At 41.4% G+C, this 27,465-nt stretch overlaps 1 protein-coding gene and 1 long non-coding RNA gene across 4 annotated transcripts in view; one reads left to right on the forward strand and one right to left on the reverse strand.

Moving 5' to 3' along the window:
• The window catches only part of zfhx3b (zinc finger homeobox 3b), a 169,510-nt gene that overhangs the window by 122,755 nt on the left and 19,290 nt on the right, over positions 1-27,465 (reverse strand). For 2 of the 3 annotated variants that reach the window (XM_026168473.1, XM_026168438.1), the window contains exon 2: positions 23,513-23,872. The gene's annotated coding sequence lies outside the window, so the exon portion shown is untranslated. Of the gene's footprint in view, positions 1-11,061; positions 11,489-23,512; positions 23,873-27,465 lie in introns of those variants that run through there. The other variant, XM_026168445.1, reaches the window with a different exon arrangement.
• Positions 9,317-17,650, forward strand: LOC113022743 (uncharacterized). Its single transcript, XR_003272447.1, has 2 exons — positions 9,317-10,847; positions 15,931-17,650. It is a non-coding gene; the product is annotated as an uncharacterized LOC113022743 (long non-coding RNA).

Consider the following 27,465-nt stretch of genomic DNA (forward strand, 5'->3'; position numbering starts at 1 on the left):
CAGAGTGCTGCCTCTTTAATCTGCTACATTAACTCCAGCACCACAAGGGGAGGAGCCAGCAAGCAGGCAAACGGCACAGGCACACAAAAGGGGAGTGTCAATGAGGGGGTAATAAGGAAAGACAATGAGTAAACAAGCAGGGGAAGTCCAGGCTTGGCGTGCTAGAAACTCCCTGCTTCTCACTGCCAGGCACACACAAAGGCCCTGCTGTAATTAGCTACCCCAATAGGTTGTTTAGCATTTGCATATAAATGCCCTCACAGGCAAACGCTAAACACGCTGACACAAGCCATGCCCAAAACAGACGTTCGCCACACCTCTACCCTCCAGGAGGTCTCAGGGGTCCACTTATGTTGGGGTACCCCTCCCTCCACCCCGTGCTTGTACCCACTACAGGCAAGCTGGCATCCATTACAAAAAAGGCGGACGGCTCACCATAGTGTGGGTACTCAGTTCTTGTTTCTGGCGAGATTGTGAAACACTGAAGCCAGGCTTCCTGTTGAAGGCCCCACATACCCATCTGTCATGTGAAAGTACATTTTACCCTGACCACAGGGCTCAACGAGACACAGAGTGCAGGTGTCAGTCTGCTGTTTTGTTATAACAAGGCAGGAAAGAACTCATATATATTCCATGTACAATTAAACAGCCATGAACATCTGCACATATGATTGCGCAGTTGTTAAAAAAAAAAAAAACCCATAGGAAACAAGTGTTTGGTCTTGATCAGGGTCAAAACTTACAGCCTTGTTTAATGTTCCTGGTCTAGTAGAGAAAAAAAGGTAGATGTAGCAGGAGAGATCAAGCTGACCGATCAAAGACAGAGCCTGAAAACATTAAAAAAAACTTTTCACGCATTTATGTTCCATGATTATGTTTCATGCAAAATGTTTTAACAGGACATGTGCTTCAGTTATACACTTCCTCTTCTGTCTGCTGTTGTTCTGACAATGGCAACTTGTGAAAAATGTCAAAAAAAAAAAAATATGAAAAACTACAGAAAGGAAGGAAGTGATGAGACTGGTGTCTGCCCTCCCCCTGCCCTGACCACCGCCTCTCTCTCTTCTCTCTTTCCTCCAAACCCATATTCTCTCCAGTGTAAACAAAAGCTGTGTCATCTACACACTTGTCCTGCTCCTGGTGCTGCTGGGAGGGAAAGAGTTCATCCACACAGCTCCTACGCCATACAAGGGCTACTTCCTGTGTTAATCCTCAGCACAGAGAGCGGTTTTACCAGTCTACTCTGCTTGTTTGCAAGAGTTTTTCTGCGCATTGCTTGTGGCACAGGAAGACCACAGAAAGAAAAGCTATCCGCTAGCATTAAACACTTGGTTCTCACCTACCATGTGGCCTGTTGTTCCCCATCAGGGCATGATCCGACATGAGGAAACACCTGGCTCTAACAAAAGCAGGCAGTAAGAGGAGCCTTTTTTACAGCCTTCCTCGTCCTCGTACAGATACCTCGTCTGATTTGCAGGGACAGCGCTGGATTTACATAAGACATACAGCCCAAATTACACAAATGAAGCCTTTTTAAAATCTCAGTCAAATTTGCATGATATAGAGTTGTTATAGGGGAAAAGACATTTTAAGGCTCCACAGAGGAAGGAGAAAACATTACATTGAAAGGGAGAAAGTAGAATCTTTATTGTCAAAGAATTGGCACAAGCATGTAAAGAGGAGAAAAACTGTTGTAACAGTCAGTATCCGTTTTGAGTCTAGCTCTTACCTCAGCCTGACTTCCTATATGTGGTCAGGGTGTGTTTTTTTTTACTCTTTTGTACAACAATGCTTGCAACGTGTTGCCACCTGAGTAAAACTGAAAAGTCACAAGTTCAATAAAAGAGGAAAAGAAAACTTTAATTAAAATGAAACCAAAGTCTAACAGACGTGAAGAAGTTATAAAAGGGATGTTTTAACCTAAAGTCATTATTATAAATTGCCATTATGCTGTCTTATTCTTACATTGGTCTCCATATTCAGCAGAAAAACTAATAGCTCCATAAACTAGCCGGGGCCCCCATCTTCATTCATTAAACAGTAGGGAAAATGAATTCCATGGTGACCAGACGAGGCGAATGACGTCACAAAGCCGAGGTCACCGGTCTGTTACGGCCCTATAGCCTTGTCTCAGCCCCATGGGACTTACCCCACCCCCTCCAGCTTAGGCCAGATCTCAGGTCTGTGACACTAAACATCAGAATGAAAGCCAAACAGTCTACCAGATTTACGCATCAAATACATAAACGCCACGGCGCTGTCATAACGAGACCTCAGCTACTGGGTGCAAAACAGCGCTGAGAACATATGTGGAAGTATAAGGTATATACGAGACAACAAATGCCATGAAACTGGATAAATATACATTTATAGTTGCTTAGGGAGGAAACGAGAGTATGCCTTCTCCTCTGCTGGCCACACACACACACACACACACACACACACACACACACACACACACACACACACACACACACACACGCAGAGTTACACTGTACATCTTCAGTTTTCGGTGTTGCTGTGTGGGAGTCTGCACTCTCTAATCAATTTATTATGAGGCACTGAAGTCCTTATGTTTGTTCATTTAACACAGGGAAAATGAGAAACAGCATTTGTTTTTGGTACAGTGAGACCCAGAGTGAAACCCACACGTGTCTTCGGAGGAGGAAAGCAAAGAGAGGAGACGGGAGAGGCAAAGGCACACAAGACAGAGACACCATTCAGAATAACGTAGAGGCTTGCAGTAATATCGTGGTTTTGAAGAACTGCTAGTTTAATTGCAGGTTGGTGTCCCATATAATGTTGCCTGTGTGTGTGACACCTGCCATAAATGGTTTTAACTCGGGACAGTGGCAATTATAATTGAGCCAATCAGAAATCTTTCATAAATCCATGGACATGCTCACTGCAAGAGGTAGATGCTTATTTGACGAGGTGAGACGGCGACAGACGCACATGCAGTATATCTTCTTTTTAATTACAGCGTCTGCCAAGGTGGGACTTTGCTATAAACAATCATCTGTGCATTCGAACACGGTAACACCACATTATAATAATACATTCTCAAATGAAATATGTATATCATGACCTGCATTTGTTTCATTATTACTTGTTTTAGAACTGAAAATATAAAATAATAAAATACAGTGTATAGCTTAAAAACTGAAGGATCCAAGCCTGCTGTCATTTATTCAGCTGGTGCTTTAATTTATTCATTTCATTTGATAATGACTTAGGTGGTGATCAGATTGTATGTATTTAAAAAAAAAAAGCACAATTCCATAAAAATCCATCATACTATAAAGCTCCATGCTGCTTTATATTCACTGAAAGCTAATAAAGAAAACATATATATTGATATTGTTTTCAGGAAAGGACCATCACAGCTATTTTCTTTTATATAATCCAACCAATCACAGCACCAACTAAAAAAATGAAAGAATTTCGTTTCTGATTTACGTGCACCTTCCAACAAAAAACACACACAAAGAGCTAAAGTTCTTCTCACTATGCAGTTAAAAAAATATATAGTCATGTAGGAGTAATAAAATGCATCAGCATGTTATGTTAAATGTATTAGTAAAAATATAATACACAGAAGGTATGCATACACGGTACAGTGAACACCGAGGAAAAAAGGAAACTATATGCAGAAGCTGAAAGAAAGCTGACATCTGAAGACTATGGAGGCTACAGCACTTAGAGGCCATTTTATTGCTTTGCTGTGGTCAAGTGAGGTGCACTGAGCTCAATTCCACCACAACAATGGCAAAGAGGGCCGCAGAGACAAAAGAGGGCTATCCCTGCTTCTTAACCCCTTCACTGCTGGCAGATCAGTCGCCTAGGGCACCAAGCAAGCAACACCAGGCCACCTCAGGAGAAACCAGGGGAATGACAAATGGCAAGTTTTGACTCGCATGCTCTCTGTACGACATCTTGTAATGCACACATGCCCACATTTAGTTATTTACACAGACAAAACAACAGATGATGTGCGCAAACTCCTAAATAATCTATCGGCGAACAGATGAAGCCGGCTGCCTTTTATGAACAGGAAGCAGCAGTCTGTAGCTTCATCTCATCCTTGTCTAATGCTGAAATACACTACAGTCTTTCCATCTCCGCCCCTCCCTCGCCTTCTCTTTCTCTCCATCCCCTCAACGTGCAACATGGTCGGGATACTACACATTTGCAAGTGAATTACACTTTTTGTTGGGATTTGTATGAGAGTGTGTATGTGTGTGTGCGTGTGAGTAAAAATAGGAAAGCGGGTGTGAGAGGGAAAGGGTGCTCCTGCCATCACTCTTTTCTTTTCTTCTCTCTGTAATCCTGAGGAGGATAAGCTGTGAGGTACACAGAGAGGAAGTGCCATAGACCTGCTGGGGTCCAGCACATCCCAGTGGTACATTCCTACCGCCCAGCTATCAGACACTCATAACGCATAGACAGATGCAGACTAATACCTCCTTAGGCAGACATAACTACTGTTTGTCACAGTCTCAGAGCGGAGTAGATGCTATGCAAAAGCACAGAAAGGGAATTAAAATCATTATGACCTAAATCTGAAATCAAAACTAAAGCTACAACCAAGAAGTGAAAAAAGAAAATAGAATATCACTGCATTAAGAAAAAACACTCGAATTGCAGTTTTACCTCACTGTATCAGTGAATCAGTCAGTAAGTAAATACAAAAAAAGTCAAATACAGCTTGTTTATGCACGTGTAGCAGTGTTAACACAGGGCACAGTAGCAGAGGAGAATGACTTGCATGGAGGAACAAATATTAGCATCACTTTCACATAGTATTTGATCTGTTATTTTAAAACACACACACTTTAATTGGTATTAATATAAGCCATGATTTTAGGTCATTAGATGACCCTGGCATAAATTAGCAACAAGAAAAAACGGCGTGCTGATGGCTTCTTTTATATAAAATATTTATTTTATTACTAAATGCTGGCATCTATTCAATAGGTCAATTATATGAATAACATAATAATAATATTATAATAATAAAAAATATATATGTATATTTATTAGACATATATAGACACGCACACACGCACTGAAAGCAGGAGCTATGCAGCTGATGCACTGTCACTTTTCTGAACCTGTCACTCCCTCTCCCTCATGCAACCCACACACACCCACGCACACACGCACGCACGCTTACATTTCGGTTACACAAAGTAGATTTCACAGACACAGATAAACAATACGAGGGCAGTTATCACTCCACAGAGCACAGTAACACAGAGGAAGAGGAAGAGGATGACAAAGAAATAGGGGAGGACAAAAAAGACGGCGTGTGTGTCGTCAGAGTCACAGGCCAGAGGGGCCCATGTATTGTTCCAGGGCTCAGTGTAGAGAGAGAAAGGCAACCTGGGCTGCCTCTGTCTAAGCGTCCTCCATGTTTTATGCATTCTGCCCTTTGTGATGATAAGCACTAGCGTGGAGGGTGGAATGCTGGCCTCCAGGGTCCAAGAGAAGGGTGGGCTCATGGGGGGCTGGGGTGCCGCTCAGTTCAATTTTGCAGCCCTTTGAGTCCTCCCTGTCATCCCTACCCTGCCCGCGTGTAGGCATATGTAGCCTTATGCCGACGCAAAACCGATGTTCCTCCCATCCCTAAATGCAAGAGCTAGCTGCTGCTGCCTCAGATAGGATGCACAGTCAGTCATAGCTACCACACACACATGCACAACACACACTCACCTTTTACGATACTGCCAGTATACTGCCGGGACAGGCATGCATCACACAGCTTTTCCACTCACAGTCGATACAGCAACCCAAAAATAAAACAGTCTTTATCACTGTTACAACACCGCTATCTATCAAGCAGCCTTATTTGCTGCAAAACTGATATTGTACATTTACTACAGAAGCAATACTGAGATTCTAGTCAAGGACGGAGATGCACAAACACATTATAATCCCCTTTTCATGACTTCCACGGCACTAATTTATTGTTAGAATTGAATGAAAATTTGTATAAATTTGTGTCACACATTATTGTACTCTGTTCCATGGCAGACAGTGAATACCCTTCACTAGAGGGGAGAAAGTCAAATTAGACGTCACACTTTGCTCCTAAACATGGGGGGGGGGGGGGGGGGGGGGGGGGGGGGGGGGGGGGGGGGGAGTGTTCTTCTCCTTCTCCCCATCTTTCTAATGTCTGTATGATAAGAGAGCGATGTTGCGTTCTCACAACACAGGTCTGCTCTGATTTGAACGCTGGCTTAGATTTTTGGAAACTGTTTAAAATTAATAAAAGCATCGACTACAAAAACAAAAGGGTATCATATAAAGACCTTGATGGGGAACACTCAAAAGATATTAGATTTTCAGAACGGCAGTATGCCCACAAATCTGAACGCTGCTGCGCGCACACATACACACACACACACACACACACATGCGCATCTTTCTCAGTCATAAATCTTGTCTACCACAATGATTTAACCAAGATTGTTAACACGATAACATATTGTGAAAGAGTAAACCACAAAAAAAAAAAAAACCCAACCAATTTCACTTAAAGATAAAAGGATGACACTGAAGATGAAGAAAAGCTCGGAAGAAAAAATGACAGGGAGAGAATTATAAGGAAAAAAGGAATGGCTTTCTGAGGATAAAGAGGAACTCTTTTTGGACACTGGGGGCCACTGGGATTAGGGATCAGGTAGAGAATTCATGCACACACTGTAGGCATGCTTACGCACACACACACACACACACAGACACTAGAGTATGACATCCCTTCTATTCTCCCATCCCACTTTCTCACTATCTGTGTTTAACTAAGACACCCTCCTCCCCCTGCCCGCTTCTTTATGATAGCATGACACAAATACTGCAAATACTGGCCTCGGCTGCAGGACAGCTGGAAAAACTGGTCTTTGTTGCATGACCATGCATCAAAATCACACATCAAATTCAAAAGCCATCGTCTGTGATCACTGCCAGTCACATATATTGTACTATCTGACTTACATGCAGACAATACACAGAAAGGAGGAAATAACTGTCTGGTGACTGTTTAATAACCGTCCAATAACAATAATAATAATAATAATATGGAGAATTTTTTTTTTTTGCATAAATCAGTATGGATTTTTGTTTTCTATATGTACATACACACACTTTATCTGACACAAGTGAAACTGTGCTGAATGTCTCCTACATGGCCCAAGCCTACTGTTTCACCCAAAGAGGGCTCTCTCCGACAGAGGACATGGCAGCGAGCTCTCCCACGGCACCGGTGCCCAAGCACGGAAAGGTGGGAGTTAAGGAGAGCGAAACGCAAAAACACAGAGAACAGGATGGTAAGTGAAAGAGGGAGGAGAGAGAGAGAGAGTGAGAGAGAGAGGGGAGATGGAGAGGAAGAGAAGGGGTTACGACAGCCAGAGGCGCTGCCTCCCCTTTCTCTGTGCTACCCCCCCAAACCACGGAACAAGTCCATCTGTGATGACTGCAACTCCCCTTTATCTCATTTACAAAACTGGACCTGCTGTTCCCACTCATTCGGTCAAGTGACACCTGAATTCTCTGAATATACCTGTCATCAAATATTGTAATGGAAGATGAGGGGGTGGCTAAGTGCAAACAGTGGACAACCGATTTGTTGCCGTGCAAGATCAATGGCAACTGCACATCTCCACAGCAAATACTGACATCATATCAGAGCTTTACGACACCAAATATTGCCTTCATGTTATGAATAACAATCGCAACACAAAGAACACAGAAATAACCAGGTGTGAGTACACGATAAATCACAACCAGAATCACGCTTCACAACGAAATGCACCACAGTGCTATTGGGGTGGAGAAGAAAATCAAATCCAGTTGATTTCAAAGAAAGAAAAAGAATTTAGATACTTGTCCATCACGTTCACATAACAATCCCACCGTGTGATGTCAAAAAGATAAAATTATAACACTAATAAAATTCTGATAAAAATAATTACAATTAAATTTGGGAAATAAATCCATAAGCTATATTTTTTTTTCTTTTATTGTCAACATAGGGAATATACTACCTTCATATTTTGCTTAGGTGATTTGCCATACCTATTTGTGTTGAAATGTTTTGGATTTGTGGAAATATTAAAAATGAGCTTTTGGCAAAAAACACTCTTCTAAACAAAAATGATAACCTAGTCTTGAGAAAGATATTAACGGAGAGGGAGAAATAACTCTGATCACAAGAAATCAAATCAAAATAAATACGATGGCCTCAAATATTTCTACACAAGCTGTCTGTGGTAAATACATCACTCTGGTAGCACTTTAAACCTGAGCGGAATACTTCCACTATCACAGTCAGAGATGAGCTTGAGATACTACAGTTAGCGACACCAAACACAGCTCCTGACAATTTGTGAAATAGATTACACAAAAATAAAGCCAGTGACATTCCTATACCTTTTCCTAGAACTGTTATAATTAAACATAAATATGACAATGAGGCAAGACAGGAAAATCAGACAGGTGAGATGACAGTAAACATTTCTGCTGTCTTTGTTTTGTAAGGTAAGAGGGAGAGAGAGGGAGGATGTGGAGCGTTAACTGTCAGGCAGGGGAGGAAGGGAGATCACTCATGTTTTGGCACAGCAGCCTACCTGTCCTATATTAACACCTTTAAAATTCGAAGCACATAAAAGTTACTGTTGCAGTCGCAGAAAGACACTGGAATACAAAGTACAGAAGAAGAAAAAAATGACTTAAATGTGAATCAGATTACCGATAAAAATGCAAAGAAAAATAAGAATGCTGGTCTCTCCTCTCTCTGGCAGTGCTAATCTCTTTCTGTCTGCTCCTCTACAGCCTGAAAGGTAGGGATCTGTTTACCTGACCTCTTCCTCTGATTGCTCCTCTATGGCCCATGGCTATCTGACCCCTCTGCACTCCTACCCTCAGCAGCACCCCCCCCCCTTTTTTAAGGGGGGGGGGGGGGGGGCTTTCTCTTGCAACCTCTTGACTACATGAACGTTTAATTGTATTAAACCCGTTACCGATCTATTTTCGTTTCTCCCATCCTAAAATAAGTCTTAATCCTGCAGATGCTGACAACCATACGGGCTTTGTGTGGCTCCCAAAACATGCCAACAACTAGCCTACCATCACCCTGTTCCCCCAGCCAGACCCACTCTCTCCCCATTATCCCTCGGCTGTTTGCGAGGGGGTTTCCTCTCTGTCTTTTTTTTATCTCTGCTCTCACTCCATGACCCCTGTTCCCCCCGTTTCTTGCTGTCTGACCTACACCCCCCCCCCCCCCTCACAGACAGACACACACAGCCTCTCACCCCCCTTTCTGCTTCCCCAAACGGTACACATATCCTATCAATGCCTCTGCTCGCTCGGAAAAACCTTTTTCTCTCTTTCTATTCCCGACTCTGTGTCGCGAAATATATCGCAGATTACCTAATCATTCTCGCCGCTTTTTTAAAAAGCCGTATATAGACCAAGTCCTCCTGAAAAGTAGTCGTTATGTTTGAGGATATTTACAGAAATTTTCATCTTTCAATTACAGTCAAGGCAACAGAATTTCCGATTTCTTTATTTTTTCCGATCAGATTCATGTTTTTTGGGAGGGGGAGATTAGTTGGCCTATCAAAGCTATAATCAACTGTATTGGGGGGAAAAGGCCTCTTCAGCTGAGACCATCTCTTTCAAAAGGCGTGTGTTTTCCACTCAACAATGCAGTCTGTTCTATTTTGAAGATATCCAGTTTGACTTTCTTTTCTCTCTCTCTCACTCTTTTTTTTTTTTATTCCTACAAGCGATCACTAAATGCATTCAGTGACCTGCAGGTTTAGCCTGGACCACGCTTAAAGTTTCCGGCAGTAACTTTGGAATGATAGTGTCTGCTTAAGGTCAGTCAAATGAGGAAATGTGTTGTTGTCTTTCTGGTCAACGTTTCTCGGGGAAAAGTCTTTTCTTGAAAGTCAAGATACGGTAGCCAAGTAGTTCGAGGCAGAAGACGCAGGCTGTCGCCGTCTTCCCTAAAATGCATGTCTGCTCTGTGCAGCGCTGCTCAGACTCTCAGACTGTCCGTGTACAAGGTCCTGCTGATCCGCTCCTGTCACGAAGGAGACCCTGGGCTCCGTTTTTCCCTCAACAAACCACATTCACATTGCACACACCGCGCCCGCAAACACAAACCCGCTCATGCACGCACACACACACACACACACAAACACACACGTCGATCGATTTGCATGTGACTCCGTCAGTGAATGAGCGAGTATCGACTTAAAAACAACGCTTGAAAGAGGCAAACCGCTATGAAAAATAAAAAAGAAAAGATGGACAAAGTGGGGTAAAGGGGGGAAAGTGTAGCTAGAGGAACTAAGGCAGGGCGGAGGGATTGCCCATTTCAGACAGAGACGTGTCGGAGAAGAACAAAAATGTCTTTATCCAGAAGAGGATTTTATAAGCACACGACGTTGGTGAAACCCCGTGGATGTGGCAAGTGTGAAATCTGTCAAAATTTAGAAAGAGAGAGATGTTCCCATCTGCCGGACACACACGGACCCCACTAGCTGGACTTGGAGCTCCTTTTCTGGGCAGCGCTCATGTGGAGCTGCCGCTGCCCTTCGTCCGCCGCTCAGCACAGCCCTCTCTCATTGCGTTTGTGCCTCAAAACACGTTTCTCGACAACCACAAACCCTCTACACCTTTCCCCGATCCCACCGAAAAGCACACATTTGTTTTAAAACCGTGCTTTTTTTATCCCCCCCCCTCTCTCCACGATCAACTGCTTGGAGTGGATCGCTGTCTTGCCTATTTCTTATCTTCCATTCATGAGGAGGAGAGGACGGACGCTGATGTAAACACAGGTAACGATACGAATAAAAATCGAGAATAAACCAACTACTTGCATGAAATGAACTTGTGATCGCCAGCCTTTTCTCACAACGTGAGAATAGCCAGGTCCGCTACACGAAAAAACTACGAACAGATAGGAGAGGAGAGATTCAGATAAGTCAGACAGCGAAAAGAATAGGATCGCTGAAACAGAGGAAAAGAGACAAACGCAAAGTTGAAACTTACAATTTCTCGCTGCCGGTTTGTGATCCTCGCTTTTTAATCCAGTATTGAGATGATTTAGCTAAAGATCCCATCAAGGCAGTCCCCTTTTGGTCAGTTTGCGCTTAGGGTGGCAAAAGAAAGATCATTGTTGTTGCGGAGTGTAAAAAACGAAGTAGGTACTATTAGTTGTTAAAGGCAATATAAAAATAATTTGGATGCAAAGCAGGCGATGAGTCTTGTGTTAGAGGGAGCGAGGAAGAGGTGAAAGTGAGATCTGATGATTGAAAAGAAAAAACTCTTTGGATCTTTATTCCTGCTAATTAGTTTCCTGCAAAAAATGGCTGTGATTAATTCAGTGCGCATGTGCTTCATTACACAGGCACGAAGGGAAGGGCTAATTAGCCGCCTTCTGGATCAATAAGATTCAGCAAAGGAGAGAGCTCGGGAGAGAGAGGGAGGGAGGGAGGGAGAAAGAGGAGGGAGGGAGGGATGGATGGATAGATACAAGTAGAAAAAAGAGGAAAGTAATGATCAGGAATTGAAAATATGGAATTAAGAACAGCGGAAAGTAAGAGTTTGATTAGAGGAAAGGCAGCGAAAGTTAATAGTGGAGCAGGCAGCCGTAGCAGGCAAAGCCCGGTGCCACGGACGCAGCTTTTCTTCCGCTCTTTTTTTTCCTCCACTTTTTGAAAACGTTTTCTTGTCGCGGTTTTTGCTTTTTAAAATGAAAGATATGTACATGTTTCGGTCACTTAAAGCGCATAAGCAGCCCGGCTTTATTTTATTCAGTCTCTTTTGGGTCCATGCGAGCCAATTTGGTCCCGTCAAAGCTGCACGGAGGGTTATGTTTCTTCTTCTTCTTCTTCTTCTTTTTTTTTAAGTGAGTTTAGATTGTACGTTTAAAGAAGTTATTGAAAACCAAATCAGACTCTCGGCAGCTGAAATAACCAGAAAAGTTCGCCTGCTAGTCATCGGCACAGTGTACCTGTAACCATTCAGCGACCTGTCGTGTTTGCAAAGAACTACAATAAACATTTGCGGGGGGGATGATTATTTTTTTCAAAGCGATTTCCACATCTATGCAAAAGTGTACTGTAACAGCAGCATGCAGGATGCCAGGGTATAGCTTACTATTGTAACCCGCAAAAAACAAAGGGAAAAAAGAGCATGCTTAGTTCCCTGGATATTAGAACTAACAGGTTATATGTACGTGTACATTTATACATTTTGAAGCATTAAGAGGAAAGCCACTTGCCCAGAGACTGAAGTTGGCATTAAACAGCGGTGTTGCGCGCCTTCAAAAATGTCAAACTTTGATCAACTTCGTGTAGATCGACCCTTGCAAAAACATGGAAGGGAATCCTTTTGAATTCTTGCGTTTATTTCCCAAATAAAAATCAAATCAAATTAAAACAACGGTGACTGGCTCAATGGTGAGACGTATATGAAAGTCTACTGCAACTTTAGAGCAATGAGGTGTTTCTCAACTCGCATAAAAATGTGTGTGCGTATATTTAAGTGAAATAAAGCAAACAAAGCCATGACACCTGACGGAAATGTGAAATTGTCAAATTTGGTTTTATAGAATAAGACAGAGCAAAATGCAAGTTTGACGGAGAAGGTATGAAAAGGACGTGTCGTCCTTACAGTTACAGCCAGTTCCAAATTGCAGACCAAATAAAATTCAGCACAATATCTTATAGCAGTGTTGGAATATAAAATAATTTGTTATTTAAGATATTAGGAGAACCCCATAAAAGGTTTAAATATTTTTTCTTTTTTTCCTGTAAATCTGGCAAACTCGTGAGAGCTGCTTTTATTCGTACAGTATGCAAAGAAAATTCAGCTTCTTAAAAAACTCCAACCAAATAAAGAACTTGTTGAAACCACAACCATATACATGTGTGTTATATCTAATTTAATTTTTAAGGCTATTTATAATGTGCATAAGCCTGAAGTAGCTATTTAAAAAATATACATATATTGTTTCTTACCCAGCACATCAGTGAAAGGCTTGCTGAAACACAGAGGAGTGATGGGGAAACAGGCTATCAAGACATCTATTACTAAACTGATTTTGTTTGTTGGCAGCATCGTGTTCAATAAGTGCACCTTCTCTTAAATAATAATAATAACACTATAAATGTGTGACAAGGTGACAGAGTTGTGTCAGGCGTTTTTTTGTTTGGTCCACTCCGGTCTGTATGCATGGAATTTGCTATGCTGTGATAATTACACTGATATTATGACAGGAAGCCCAGGTGGTCAGTGTCTCATCTCCTCCTGAGGTGTTTCGTGTTCAGGAAATTCTGAAAGCCTTTATGATCGATCCGAACATGAATTTGTTGAGGTTCTGCGTTTGTTTGTCTTAATAATATTTCCGTAAAGCACGTCTCCTCTGTAACTGATGTCCCATCGTTTCCTCCGAATGAAAAGACCGCATTGCAAAAAATCAACCTTTGAGTCTTTCAGTGCTCTTTGTTATGATAATTTTATTGTTGATTCTCCGAGGAAATGGACAATCCCTCACTCTTAGTGTGCACACTTTCTGTGCAAACACTTCCATATAGAGTCCCTGGTCCACTGAATACAAGCAGTAGCTTTCCCTGATAACACAACGTGCCATGTTTATTGAAACAATACGGATTTGTTAGCCTGGGTCTATATGGTGAATTCAGACGCAGAGTTAACAGTTAAAAGGCAAACATAGCCCGGCCGAAACATTGCCCAATCATACAGATTCAAAGTACCCAGTATACAAAGCTTTGGTAAGAAACGACTTTTAACCGGGTTAATAAATCTACCGAACATGCATTTTGTTTGTTTGCTTGTTTTCGCGCGTCTCGGATAGAAATGCATGGCACAGACAAATCTAATGTGTTTCATTTTTATTTATTTTTTTCGAGGATCTCACACAGCCGATGTGTTTAGCCTTTTGTGATGGTGCAGTGGCGAAGATGGTAGATGAATGCTAGACCATATTTTATATTTTCCAGGGGCCTTTGACTTAAAGGTTAGAAAGGTTATGAAACCCCATGGGACCCGGCGTTTCTACAGATCCAATAGCATATATTCCTTTGAAGAGCCTATGAAAATCAAACTTCTTACATTGTATCCTATATGGCCAAGACCCAACTCCCCCCTTCCATCGCTCTCTTTCTCTCCCTCCCTCCCTCTCTGTCTGTCTCTCCCCCTTCTCTCTCTCCCTCTCTCTCTGCTGGTAAAATATATGGTGTGCTGTAACACGGCATTTCCTCAGCACTTGCCTTCCACAAGCCACGGTAGGCACTGATACCTGTTTTTAAGCAATGCGGCATCGCCTGTATAGCATGCCCCTCTTAGAAAAACAAGACAACTGCATCGCCCCTTCGAACAGCTCGCATTTTTGCAGTGTGAGAGGCAGTCTGCAGGAATCTCGAGGATTTGCGACGTGTCTGCTCTCTCGGGAAGAAGAGATTGTAAAAATGAATAGGTTGAAAACAGCGTGCGAGAGGAGTTAAAGGGGCTGCGAGATAATAAAAGAGTGTGGTGTAATTTGAGGCTTGTAGGAGGCAGCTTTGAGCCAGTCAGTCGCCTAAAGCCTAACAATGCAAACTTCAGTTTACAAATTTATGCAAAGGCCTGATTGATATTACTCCATCAGCGACCATATTGAGTATAGTGTAGGCTAAATCAAAGGCAGAGCAGTCAGGCAGAGGCCTTGATGCTTTTAGGGCCTATGCATCACTGAAAAGAGAAAAAGGGGGAACTGACAGGGTCTGAAGCTTTTGTGTTACCACCATTCAATTGCGCCTCTCAGTGGGAAGGATAACTGTCCACGTGCCAGCCTCAATAGGCATACATCGATGAGTGGCATTGCAAATTCAACACAACCTGTGGCTATGACAGCCCGTGGATATGACAAAGAAAGGCAGAGGAGCTTAAAAATGCAAAATTCTCCGTAGATGCGGAGCACATGAAAGTGCTTGACCATATGAAGGACTGCAAGGAACAAAACTGTGCATTCAGAGGGCAGAGCCCCCCTCCCCCCAATAATCGTCACTAACGTGCTTGAACCGGCACTCTGTGATGGTTGTCAGAGACCCACGTGTAGCACTTGTCAGCTTTTAGAAATATTTACTTTAATGTGTTCAAATTAAATTACATTTACTTTATTTAACAGATCGGCTACCGTGCTCCCGTGTTACGCGTGCCCGAGCGTGTACGCCATGCACTCGGAATCCCAGACAAAGCACAAAGGGAAACAGAGGAAATGAGCAGGGGTGAAAGTATTTAAAGATGAAAGCTGCTATCGAGAAAAGTCATATAACTTTATAAAGAGATAACGACCATTATATTCCGAAGGATTTAGGGATTTAAGATGTTCATAGGCTGCAATATTAACAAGAGGAGTGTCAGTCATGTGTTCAGGCTATGGTAAACAGATATGAAAAGGGCATCAGGAAATTCTTAAGGAAACCGACTGAGCGAGCTTATGCTGTGAAAATATAAATAAAAATTGCGTGTGGACTCGAAGCTCGGGCTGAGACACAAAGGGAAACAACACAAATATTTTTTTTAACGACGAAAATTAAATTGATTTTTCTTTTTAGTGAAGATGTTAATGACACATTTAAAAGACGCCACACGCACGGCCCGCGGGTTCGATCCTCCGCTCAGTGACCCCAGCTGGGCTGATAATAGGCTAGAAAGACTGGAGCCCAGGTTACCCATCTTAACTGTAAATACAGACATTTAAAAACTTTTCAATATATTATTATTTTTCATAAAAAGGTACAACTTACTGATGCGGAATAATTTGAAATTTTGAGAAAATACAATTTTCTTAAAATCATGTTTGTTGTTCTTTTTCCCCTTTTCCCTCACTCAATAATCAATCGAATGTAACAGTTGAGCCTGCGCTGTTTACCGCTGCAGAACCCACGAGAGAGGCTGGTGTCCGGCTCCGTGTGTCTAGGGTGGATAGGGCAGCACAGCCAGGTGCAATGGGAGCGCCCTCTTATGTTCAGCCTGACCACTGGGATCAAGTAGCGCATCAGCTCTTTCATGGAAGCCAAGCGCCTGCGGACCCAGGTCTTTGCAAAAGCGCACCTTTGCCTTTGAGTCTGTGGTTGCATCTTAAAAACGGACTCGAATGTAAACGAGGCACGCAAACACGTTCAGGTTATCGCGTGGACAAAATAGGCGAGGGATTTCAACGTTGGAAATCACAGACATTTCAGTCAAACGTGTTTTTGTTTATTTATTTTTTTAACCGACCATTAAGGACACGAGATTCACTCCGAAAATTATCCTAGTTTTGAAATAGCCTCTGACTGACCGAGAGCGAAAAAGAACAACATGCCCAGCTCGGATCAAACCGAAATTTTGGCCTAATTAGCGGGGCGTCCTGCAGAAATCTGCTGATACACAACTTCAGAAAAGAGACAAATAAATAATCAAAAGTGCAGCTATTCCACTTCTAAATTAACTTTTTACAATCGTTTTGGATTGGGGACTATAAATGTAACATGCTTTGCACTCTACACGTGATTTCCCACCATCATCCTTGAAGGATGTGTGCCACGTGCCTTGTGGACAGGGGAAAAACATCTTTTTGCAAACCTTTACTTATAACTATTTTATTTCCTCGGCTTTATTCTCTAAACCAGCAATTTAAAAAAAAGTAAACCTACACACGCCTGTGGCCTCTAGCTTTCTAGCCCCCCCCCCTCCCCCTTTTTTCCCCTCCATTTTTGGCACCCCCAGAATGTTCCTGACTGGATGCAGCTGATCACTGTGGTGGATCTTTTGTTTATCAAAATCAAATGCAACGTTTGGACTCTTCTTTGGTGCTCTTTCACTTACACTCTTGCCCATCACATATCACATAGTGTGTTGGATCATTTTATTCATATTTCACATGCTTTCTAGATTTATTACAGTATTTTCATGGATCTATTTGTTTGCTTGTGTATTTTTTCTGTAATGTCTTATAAGGGGATATTCTACCTGCTGTTGTATTTGCTTGTTTATTTCAAGTGATTTTATTTTTTATTAATTTTTTTTTAATATTGCTCTTTTATTTTAGGTTGTTAATCCAGTGCTTCTGAAATAAAATATTGATATTAAAAAATTCCCTTGGACAAATATGCCCTGCACGTTTCTTTTCTTTTTTAAACTCTTTTGAGATTGCATGCTACATCTGAAATATGTCTGTTGACAATGTAAAATTGTTTTTATTTTTTTAACCTACATGTTAACGATAGATACATACAAACCAGCAACACGGGGGTAAAGCTTACGTCATATTTCTGAATGCTACATGAAGTGTAAAAAAAAAGAGAACCTGCTTCCTGCTGCTGGTGTTGTGATTTTAGAGTTTGGGATAGAATAAATGACGAGCGACCGTCTGGTCAGTCTGCCTCATTTACATGAGAAAAAAGAAGGCATATCAATTCCTCTCTCTCATCCATTTACTCGCCCTGCCAGTACTGCCTTATTAATGATCAAATGCATTATTCAGAAACAGTTTTGACGTTTGGATTTTGGAAAGACGGTCGTGTTAACCCATAATTATTCTGTCAATATTCGAAAAATGTCGTAAAACATTAAAAAATCTCCGATGTTTTGCTGTCTTTGCTTGATTGTACAGATTATTTCCCCCTGACCACTGCGACTGAATCGCATCAAGAAAAAAACACACACACACACACACACACACACACACACACACACACACACACACACACACACACACACACGCACACACGTACGTTCCCCCAAAAATCAGCGAGCGTGACTCCTTGTCTCACTCTCCCTGTTTCTCTGCCTCCTTCCCCTCTGTGCATGGTTTACATGAGCGTGTGTATCTGCGTGTGTGTATGTGTGTGGTGGTAGTGGGGGCATCACTCTGTCGCATCATATTTTATAGGCAGAAAATTAAAATAATACTAATAATAATAATAATAACAGTTGTTGTTGTTATTCTTGTTGTAATCGCCGTAGTGGCGAATTGCAAGTGTACAAATGTTTCACAAACCACTGTAAAAACAACAGCACAAAAGTGCGTGTGAGCAGTGATATTCTACAGCAGTCCAGCCTCATCACACCTCACCTCTTTCAAGTACACAAAATCATTTTCAGCCACTTTCTTTTAAACTAATGATTTATATTAGCGATTAACTCCACACACACACACACACACACACACACACACACACACACACACACACACACACACACACACACACACACACACACACACACACACACACACACACACACACACACACACACACAGATATACATATATGTTTTTCTCTTTTCGTATTTTTATAAAGAAAATGTCAGGTTCTGCGCAGATCTAAACATCTTGCAAGTGTTGCCAGATAGAAATTCCAAATCAGAAATATATATTTGGAAAAAAATAAATAAAAGCGTCGAGGAAGAACACGCGTTGAGCTAAAAACAAAACATAAGGCAAAGGCTTGTGTAAATATTACAATCTACATAGTTTTAAGGACAAATGTGATAAATTTCGTATTTAATGTCGAGATCATTTTAAAGCAACGCACTGTTAACGGAGGAAGGAAATAAGCGCAGACTAGGCCTTCTGATAATGCATATTTCAGATCGGGGGATACAGTGAATAGTGGAGAAATCCTTAGAGCTGCTGTCACAGATACTGGGTGTGAGACAGGCGGGACTCGTGGGGTTTTACGCGCTTTAGAGAGGCTCACTGAAACAGAGGGATCCCAAATCAGAGCCATATGACCACTCCAGGCAACAGCTACTTTAGCTGATGGTAAACCGACCCAAAGAGAAGACTCGCAGATCCTCACAGCGCAAAACTTATTTAAATGCCACTTGGTGCTCGCTGAATTTTCAATCGAACGCGAGAAAGTTAGAGTTAATTTTCCTTGATGTAAAGAAATACCCCCTAACAACACAACGAGATAAAATATGACAGGTGGAAGCGACATGGAGGGCAAACACACAGATCCAGGACTGTCGCCAGAGGTCAAATCCAAATCCTGCGTCACCCGCAGCCTCTGGGACGCTGCACCATATTTCTGCAGACAATGGCCTGTGTCACACGGGACAGACACAGTTTCAAGTTTGCCTACCGTTGATTCACAAGAATAAAAACAGTAATAATCATCTGGCAGGAACAGTTGAATGCATAAATTTAAAAAAAGCACCAAGGGAGGACTTAGAGGACAGAGTTTGAAATAACAGAGCATCCACCAGGTTATATTATAAGGCTTTAAATATGCCAAATTAACCACACAATTGGTGATTATTGGAGTGAGAATTAATCAATTCAAATCAATGACAGTGAATAACAACACTGATGGCAATTCAAGAAAAATGATCCATAGCAGATATAATGCACAGGTGTAGCTCAATCTAAAGTGAACACAAAGACAGCTTTTGATTTGTCTTTATATATTCAGCGGCTATTCAGGACCTATTTACTACACCCAGTCAGCAGGCTGCGACTCAGACAAGTGAGAGAAGTGAAGACAGACAAGGTTGGGATCGTAGGGAATTTTGCATGGAAATCAACTACCCATATCATACCTCTCCACACAACGCCCTACTGATGCAGAGACAGCATCTGTGCTGCATCTAGTTAAGAAACAAAGCCAACAGGCTCATCCAAAACCCCACGCTATCAAACCTCCAGTACTGTGAAGAAGCCCTCTGGTTGTGTGAAAGCAATTTAAGCTGGTCAAAGCAACTGAGGCAGAATTATGGATGCTTAACCCCTATCAGCTCTCCTAAACCTCGTCTTGGTGGCAGGCAGCCCCACCTATATGCTGTGTGTGGTGAGTTGGAAGGGTTGTGGTCATGTTCTCTAAATACCTCAGCGGAGGTGAGTGTTCCTGAAGCCAATAAAAACCGGTGATTAATGGTGCTGTTCTTTTTTTTTTAGGTGTTAGCTTGTTAAGGGATTTAATAGCAAAGGTGTTTACTTTTTGCAGTGACAGAAAAATTACAGGAGCACAGGGCTAAGACCTTAAACCAGGAGGTCTGCACGAGCGTTATTGTCACCGGTGTCGTGTTACTACAATATATATGCAAATATATATGTATAATAATGCAATGAATGACCATAAAGATGGCTTATAAAAGCAATTCCTCAGAGGAAAATCAACTTCACAAGTTGAACTTTTCAACTTGGACTCGGAGCTGTCACGCAGACAGTCAGAAGCCTTGCATATGGCACAGGGATGATGCTCAGTAATGACACCTGTATCCCTGCTACTAGGAGCACGCATCTCACATGCCCTGCCATCGTGCTAAGATCACTTCTGTATTATGTATTTTAGCGCGTGTGCAGCAATCAACTGACCTCGTTGCTGTGACAGAAATGCCCTTTACCTAATTCAAGCACTTTTATTTTTGTTGTGTGTCTACTGCATATGTGACACTGGAGGTTTGGAGGGGTGGCAGGAAAGGGCTCTTTTACTTTTTACTGTGTTAAAAAACACACAGGCAGTAACACAAACAGTGACAAGAGAGTGACAGATGTGTTAGCAGCAAGCAGGAACAATGTAGTAACACTTCTAATTCTGTCAGATAAGTAGTTACTAAATCATTTGCAAGGCTGTGCATCACTACAACTTTGTGGTGTTATCGGCTGAATCTGATCCACTTATACAGTTGTTTTGCTGCTTATAAGGGCAAAAAGATATCAACATGAAAAACTGTCTTTGAATTCCAAAAGGTCATACCTTCCCTGTGGTCAAATGAGCGACAGTGATGTGATATTCTGTTTCATAGCTTAGAGGATAAAATGAGTGCGTTGAATCACAGACACATATTAATTCACTTCATGACTGTTTGTAAATTAATCTTGGAATCACCAAGTTAGTCTCTGGCTCATATTAAGCTTGAACGTTACAATTAAAGGAAAGTTCAAGCTTATAATAAATCCTTTTACATTTCAATGACCAGTTTTAAACAACAGAAGTAAATCTTTGCATCTTTGAGTGGTCACTCAGTCCAGTCAACTGATTTCTGTACATTGGGGCTGTGAACTGTTTAAAAATTATTTTTAGATGCCAAAGTAAGCATGGATTGCTTTCCACAATGAAATGTTTAAAATGTCACAGAGTTACATCTCCCTTTCTTTTGTATTTTAAGAGTTCATTTGAATACATTCACTAAAAAAAACATAACCAGCATCTAAAGCAATGTATAACCCCCCACTTTTTCTACATATGTACTGCATTTTACTTTTACAGTTACAGATTAAAATGATTACTCTGTGTATATTTTATGTCTATATTTTTATCGACTGATTGCATTATTTTTTTTTAAATTGTCAACTAAACCATCACATCCTGACACAAGTTCCCTTGTTACTGCGAGGCTGATATTAACCCCTAACCCAAGCCAAAAAGAGCGAACAAGTAATGGCAGCTTCGGATTTACTACTGAGGATGTCACAATAGGCATCTATTGCAAAAGATGCCCCAATACGCTGTGTTTCTCTTAATGCTATGAGACAATTCCCAGAGCCACACGCCGACAAAGCGCACTCACATGCAATACAAAGCACGTAACAAGAATGGTAACCCGTGTCGCCTCTGTTTTCTGATCTTATATTTTTGATATGTTCAAATACATTTCCTCAGGAAGAAACGGGGAGAGAAAGTGGAAGGTGGTTTTCACATATGCTGTTTAGAATTGTAAATGTATTGCATAGGCCCCGCTGTCCAATTACATATATCTTTCATGTATGAAATCATGCATGTCTTTTTCTCTAAAAGGGGAGGGCTGGCACAAAGGGAGTAACCCCAACAGTAGCAGAACATTGTGCTGCCCACTTGAAAAATAAGGTCTAGTGTCGGAGCCCTGGAGCTGTGGAGCCCTGGGCAATAGCACAGCTCCATCAGCACACAGACCAGGGAGGGGAGTTGCTTTCCCCCAGACTGGAGCCCTTTCCACTCCTGACTCCTGCTGTATTATTGTTGCCCTATTTGTGAGGCAGCTGACCCTGTGGGTCCTAAATCAGACTTTATAGAAAATACATTTCAGATCACGTCCTTAATTAGGTCCGAGATGATAAATATTGTTTCATGAGCTTTCAAGTGTATTATTTTTGCCAGCACTAAAAATATCATTTAAAGATGCAGGAGAAGAAAAACATTTCCGTGTATTTCTTTTTATTTTTTTAAACAACAACTTGCTGTTAAGTATTCAATTTCAGTGACCCAAATTTTACTAAATGACTTTGAACTTTTCGAACAAATCTTTTTAACTCCTTTAAGACATAACTCATGCCACTCAGCGTGTCCTGTTGCTTTTATGTTTGCTCCAGTACAGTCACTTGATTACATAAACAAATTATATTCTCAATTTTGCTTGTTTTCAGAGTGCAAAGTAATACATTAATTTTTGGTTGACAAACCAAGATGAACATATTTGCCTTTTGCATGACGAAAAGGAAATTGTTTGCTACATATGTGCAAAACCTTAACCTCAATCTTTATTTTACATATGACGCTATTTGACTCATGCTATGCTGCTCAGCCAGAAGTTTGCTTATTATCTTATCAAGCAGAATAACTTAATATAGTCCAGATAACCTGGGATCAGGTCTTAATCAATGTGTGAAGCTACGTTGTCAGTGTTCTAAAAACAACAACAGGGAAACCCTTATGAAACTTGGAGGAAAGCTTCTTTTAAAGTCAATCAAAAAAAAGAAATGCTTATTTCGTTAGCCCAAAAAATGCATACAAGCGTCACAAATGTGCCCCGTTGCATGTTTCTGATTCAAAACCATGTTGTATATCGTTTTTGCACAAACCTAGTCTCATGCAGTAAAAGACAATATACAAGCACCAATAAACACACACACACACACACACACACACACACACACACACACACACACACACACACACACACACACACACTCAGCGGTGACATTTTATCAGCCTGAAAATCACTTTTGTCCCTTTAAACTTCAAAACACACACATCTTGGAATATTTGCACATCCCATTACTGACAGGAATACTGATAACTGTAATCGAAAGCAAGAGAGGGTATACTGTAGGTGTGTCATAGTGTAAAAATAAAGTATATTTCCTGTCCACAGGCCTGTACATTTTCATATGATGGTCTGCAAGTTTATGTATCTGTACAGCATGCCTGTGTGACACATAACCACGCCACCAACGCTAAGCTCTGGCTGATCACTGGCCCAGTCAGCAAGGGGCTGGTGAAGAACCTAGGATAAGCATCTATCAACCAAACAACCACAATCTATTCCGATCCTCTAATCTGAGAGGAATAAACAGGTGAGCAGAGCATGAAAGCGGGGCATTTATCAGCCAGACTTTCCTTTACCCCAAATCTGAGGGAGAGCTAACCATGTGAGGGATACAGAGGGGACAAGTTAGCTTCAAAGCCCTGGAGAAGTTAAAGGGCTTTGGGTTTGGACAGCAGGAGCAAGGGGGACTTCACAGCCTTACCTGATGGGGTTTTTGGTCTGAGTTTCCAACACACAGAAGCCTCTCTGACTGTGTTTTCGTTTCAAGTGTCTGTTTGAAGTCAGCAGGCAGAAAGGTCACACCCTCTTGGTCACAGCAGGTTTGTCGAAGCAATGGTGGATGGCCAGACGCTATTGCTAATGTTCAGGCTTTCTTTCTTTGTATTCACAAAAATAATAAAGGAGAATGTAAAGCTATAGATCTGGTGCCTGGGCACCTGAAGAAGTTTTGGTGATTTACTCCTAGAATTCCAGGTATTTCCAGGGTTTTCCAAAGCTATACGTTTTTGGGATTTAGGGACTCCCGGGTCACAAGAAGAGCAATTCACAATGACGCCATCACCTGGAACGTGAAACAAAGAAGAAGAAGAAGAAAAAAGACAACATCAGAAGCATGTTTTGAACGCAATTAAAAATCACAACAACCATGAAAGAGTTCCAGTGCAGTCTTCTAAGAGCAGCGACAATATCTTTACCTCATCCCGGAAATATGAGCACACAATAAATGTCTTTCAAGAGAGAAAGACCAGAGCAATATGACTTCCATCAAGACTTCAAAATTAATCAGCTCTTTTTAGAGTCAACAAAATTAATCTATAATTATTTGGATGCTACTACTGCAGGACAGCCTCTTACGACTTCAAGATTACATTTAATAGCAAATGAACTGCTGTGAGTAATTTCTGTTCTCATACCACTGAAGACTTTTAAAATGAAAAATGAAAAAGATTTCCTGAGAAACTTAATTTCCCTGTAACCGGAACAAGACATATTCCTGTAATAGCATATATAATTGCCTGTTCTGCAGAGGATCTCCAGTATACGACAACAAAGTCTCATAGACAGTACATATTTATTCAACTGTCAATTCCAGCAATGAAAAAAAAGGAACATGTTAAAAAAAAACGCCTTTGAATTCCACATGGGCCTGGTTTGTGAAGCTGAGTAAATATGCTTGTCATATGTTCCAATAGTTCCACAGCGACAGAGATTTAGTTTGGGAATACAGGCGGGAGAGGCAGACAGCTTGTGATAACTGAATAGCTCTTTTGAAGCCGCTTCCATTTGGAAACATTGTGCGATTATTTTTACCTCTGTGGTTAGACTTGAGTTAAAGCCCATGTTTAATTGTTCCCAAGAGTTCTTAGTGTGGCGCTGATAAGGAGCTTGGGGAGCAACATTTAAAACTGCAACAAAAATAACTAGACTCTTGCTCATTGGCCACAGGTCTGATAGAGTGTCAACAGAGGATACACAAAGCAAAGAGAAAGAAATGAAGGTGCGAAGAGAAGAGAAAGAAAGGGAGACGGGGGCAGACATCTTGTGCGGTTATGATGGGCTTGCATTTGAAATGTTTTATCGGGGGTTTTTTTTGCTCCTGGTCTTGATTTTAATGTGCGGTCAGCCTTTCACGGCATCCAATCACTTCCATTTGAAATATCAAATCGAATAATAATCCTTTCGAGCCACCTTAAATCGAGAGTACACAGTGCACTCCTTGCTAGGGAATAAATAAATTATTTTCATGACAGGATTTTGTCAGCGGTTACAGCAGTCAGAAAGCAGCGCTGTTAATTTGTCATCTCCCTCTTCCCCGCTCTCTCACTTCGTCCAACGCCACGACTTCCCGGTTTGTCAGGGCGACCTGTGGGAGTGTATGTGTCGGATCAATAGCCCACCCACAGCAGAGCCGCGGGCCATCCCTGACCTGGGCTATTGATTAGGCTTGGCTCAGCTGCCAATAGCAATGTGCTGGATGTGACACCAGGATAAGATGGGAGCTGAGGAAGGGGGATTCTGAATTGCCAGTGGCAGCCCCATAGCACACCGCAGATAAAAGTCAATTCCACTTAACCAAATCACTGACAACTAAATAGTTAGCACACAGAAGAATGCTATGAGTCTGTGATGGCAGCTGCTGGATGGCTGGGGATTTCCTAGCCCCTGACCTGTGTCGAAGAGCACAAAAGGCCAGGGCTGAAACACTGTGACACATGTTTGTCTGTCTTTCATTGTGGTTTCTCTTCACTCGGCAAGCTACACCTGTGTCATTAATAAATCTGGAACATCTTTAATCAAGGGCTGATTACTGATAAAATACATTTAGACATTTAGTAAAAGTTACTATTTTCAGAAAATCCACAGTTAACTATAGCTTTGGGTCATTCTAGTAAACTATTTTAATTATAATGTTATTGTTTGTCGACAGTAAATTTAGTATTTGCCAAAGTTAAGCTATTAATTTACTATTTATTTGCAGTAGTTGTTATATATATGACATTGTAAGTAATACTGGTTCCAATAAGGAACACTTATAGTTTTTATACTTCTTAACAAAAAGTCATTAGATATTTAAAAGCAGGTAATAACCACAAGCTGTACAGATGTGCTTCATGAGCCTGCGTACATGGAAGCAATGCAGCTGTACTGATATTGTCAGACTCCTTTTGATCCATCTTGCTCCCGGTCATTACCAGCCCATATTAGAGTAGTTTACATGTCACTTTACCGGTCCTCGTGAATGTAATTCTGTGGCTACTGCCTCCATGTGCATTCAGCACCTATCTATGGCGCCATATCTCTTCCTGTAATTGCTGAGTGACAGAAAAGCAATACTGACCACTTCATTATAGGACAGCCAGACTGACTGGACACTGGCCTCTTTGCTCTAGGTCACTCTGGTCAGACTGACCTTATCTGCCCAGGTCGTCAGGGGTCAGTCACCCAGAATCTATGAGGACGTTACAAGACTTGCTGTGGGTCCCGTACAGCAAGGTCGCCTGACCCAGGCAGACTGCTTATATCACAGGTATTGATTGCAGATTGTCTACTTCAACTGACACTAGCCTAATCTCCCGATAGTGGGGTCTCAGGGGCTTTAGTGTGAAGTTAAGTACTAAAAGTAACAAGAGGGAAGCTACTGGATACTAGTGATGGTATGCAAAAAATATGGGGAAAAAGTTTTATTTTTGCATTGCTGTTTGGGGATGAAGCTCTGCGAATGCCAATTTTATAGAGTAATGAATTAAGTAGGAAAATGCATTGTACAACTACAGTAGGGTAGTGTTGTAGCCTGTTCCTTCTTGCTGTCTGGTAAACAAACAGCATGCAGGAAAAAAAATCTGCTGTTTGATCTCAGTGTGCTTAATTTAAAATCTTTGTTCAAATCATTATTATTTCCAAAGAAAATGAACTAATCCACCTGCAAAAGTTAGCTGCAAGTCTTTCAGTTTGCCGTGTTTATCTACTACATATGGATGAAGATATATGACATTGTTAGTCAGCACCTATATGTGTATTTGCATGCATGTCTTTGGCAGCTTGTCTGTGTGAGACCCTTTATGTACATACTAAAGCATCCCTGATGCTCGTTAGATCCCGTCTCTCGGCAGCTGCTTGGCACCGTTCATATTAAATCACAATAATGGCAGATGAGCTCTTGCACTAGAGAGACAAGCATCTATTTGAAACTGCATTTTATTACACTTTGTTCCATTTAATCAAAAAAAACTATGTGAAAAGATAACCCGGTTTTAAAAATCCCAGATAAACAGCAACGATTGCATCTTTAAATAATAAATGATCTTCTGCCTCTTACAGACGGGAATATAACTGAAAATAATTGAAGACAACAATGTCCTATAAGAGCACCACTCGAGCACTGCTGATTCAGAATCCCTCATAACTTCAAACATTCAGTCATAAAGTATAGATAATCCGTAAAAGAACGGCATGCGTCTGTTTACAATTTCCTTCTAATTAAAGCTACAGGATAGGCTCTACCTTTGTTAAAGTTGATGTGTGTTTGTTAGACTTGCCAAAAAACTGTACCACTGGCAAATTAGGGGTGGAATACAAAACGAAACAAACAATAACACTCTAATATGATCTGCAGTCAAGGAATAAATATTTCACAATCTGTCTACATTTGACACA

The sequence above is a fragment of the Astatotilapia calliptera genome, chromosome 1 (genome assembly GCF_900246225.1).
Source record: "Astatotilapia calliptera chromosome 1, fAstCal1.2, whole genome shotgun sequence".
Lineage (NCBI taxonomy): Eukaryota > Metazoa > Chordata > Actinopteri > Cichliformes > Cichlidae > Astatotilapia > Astatotilapia calliptera.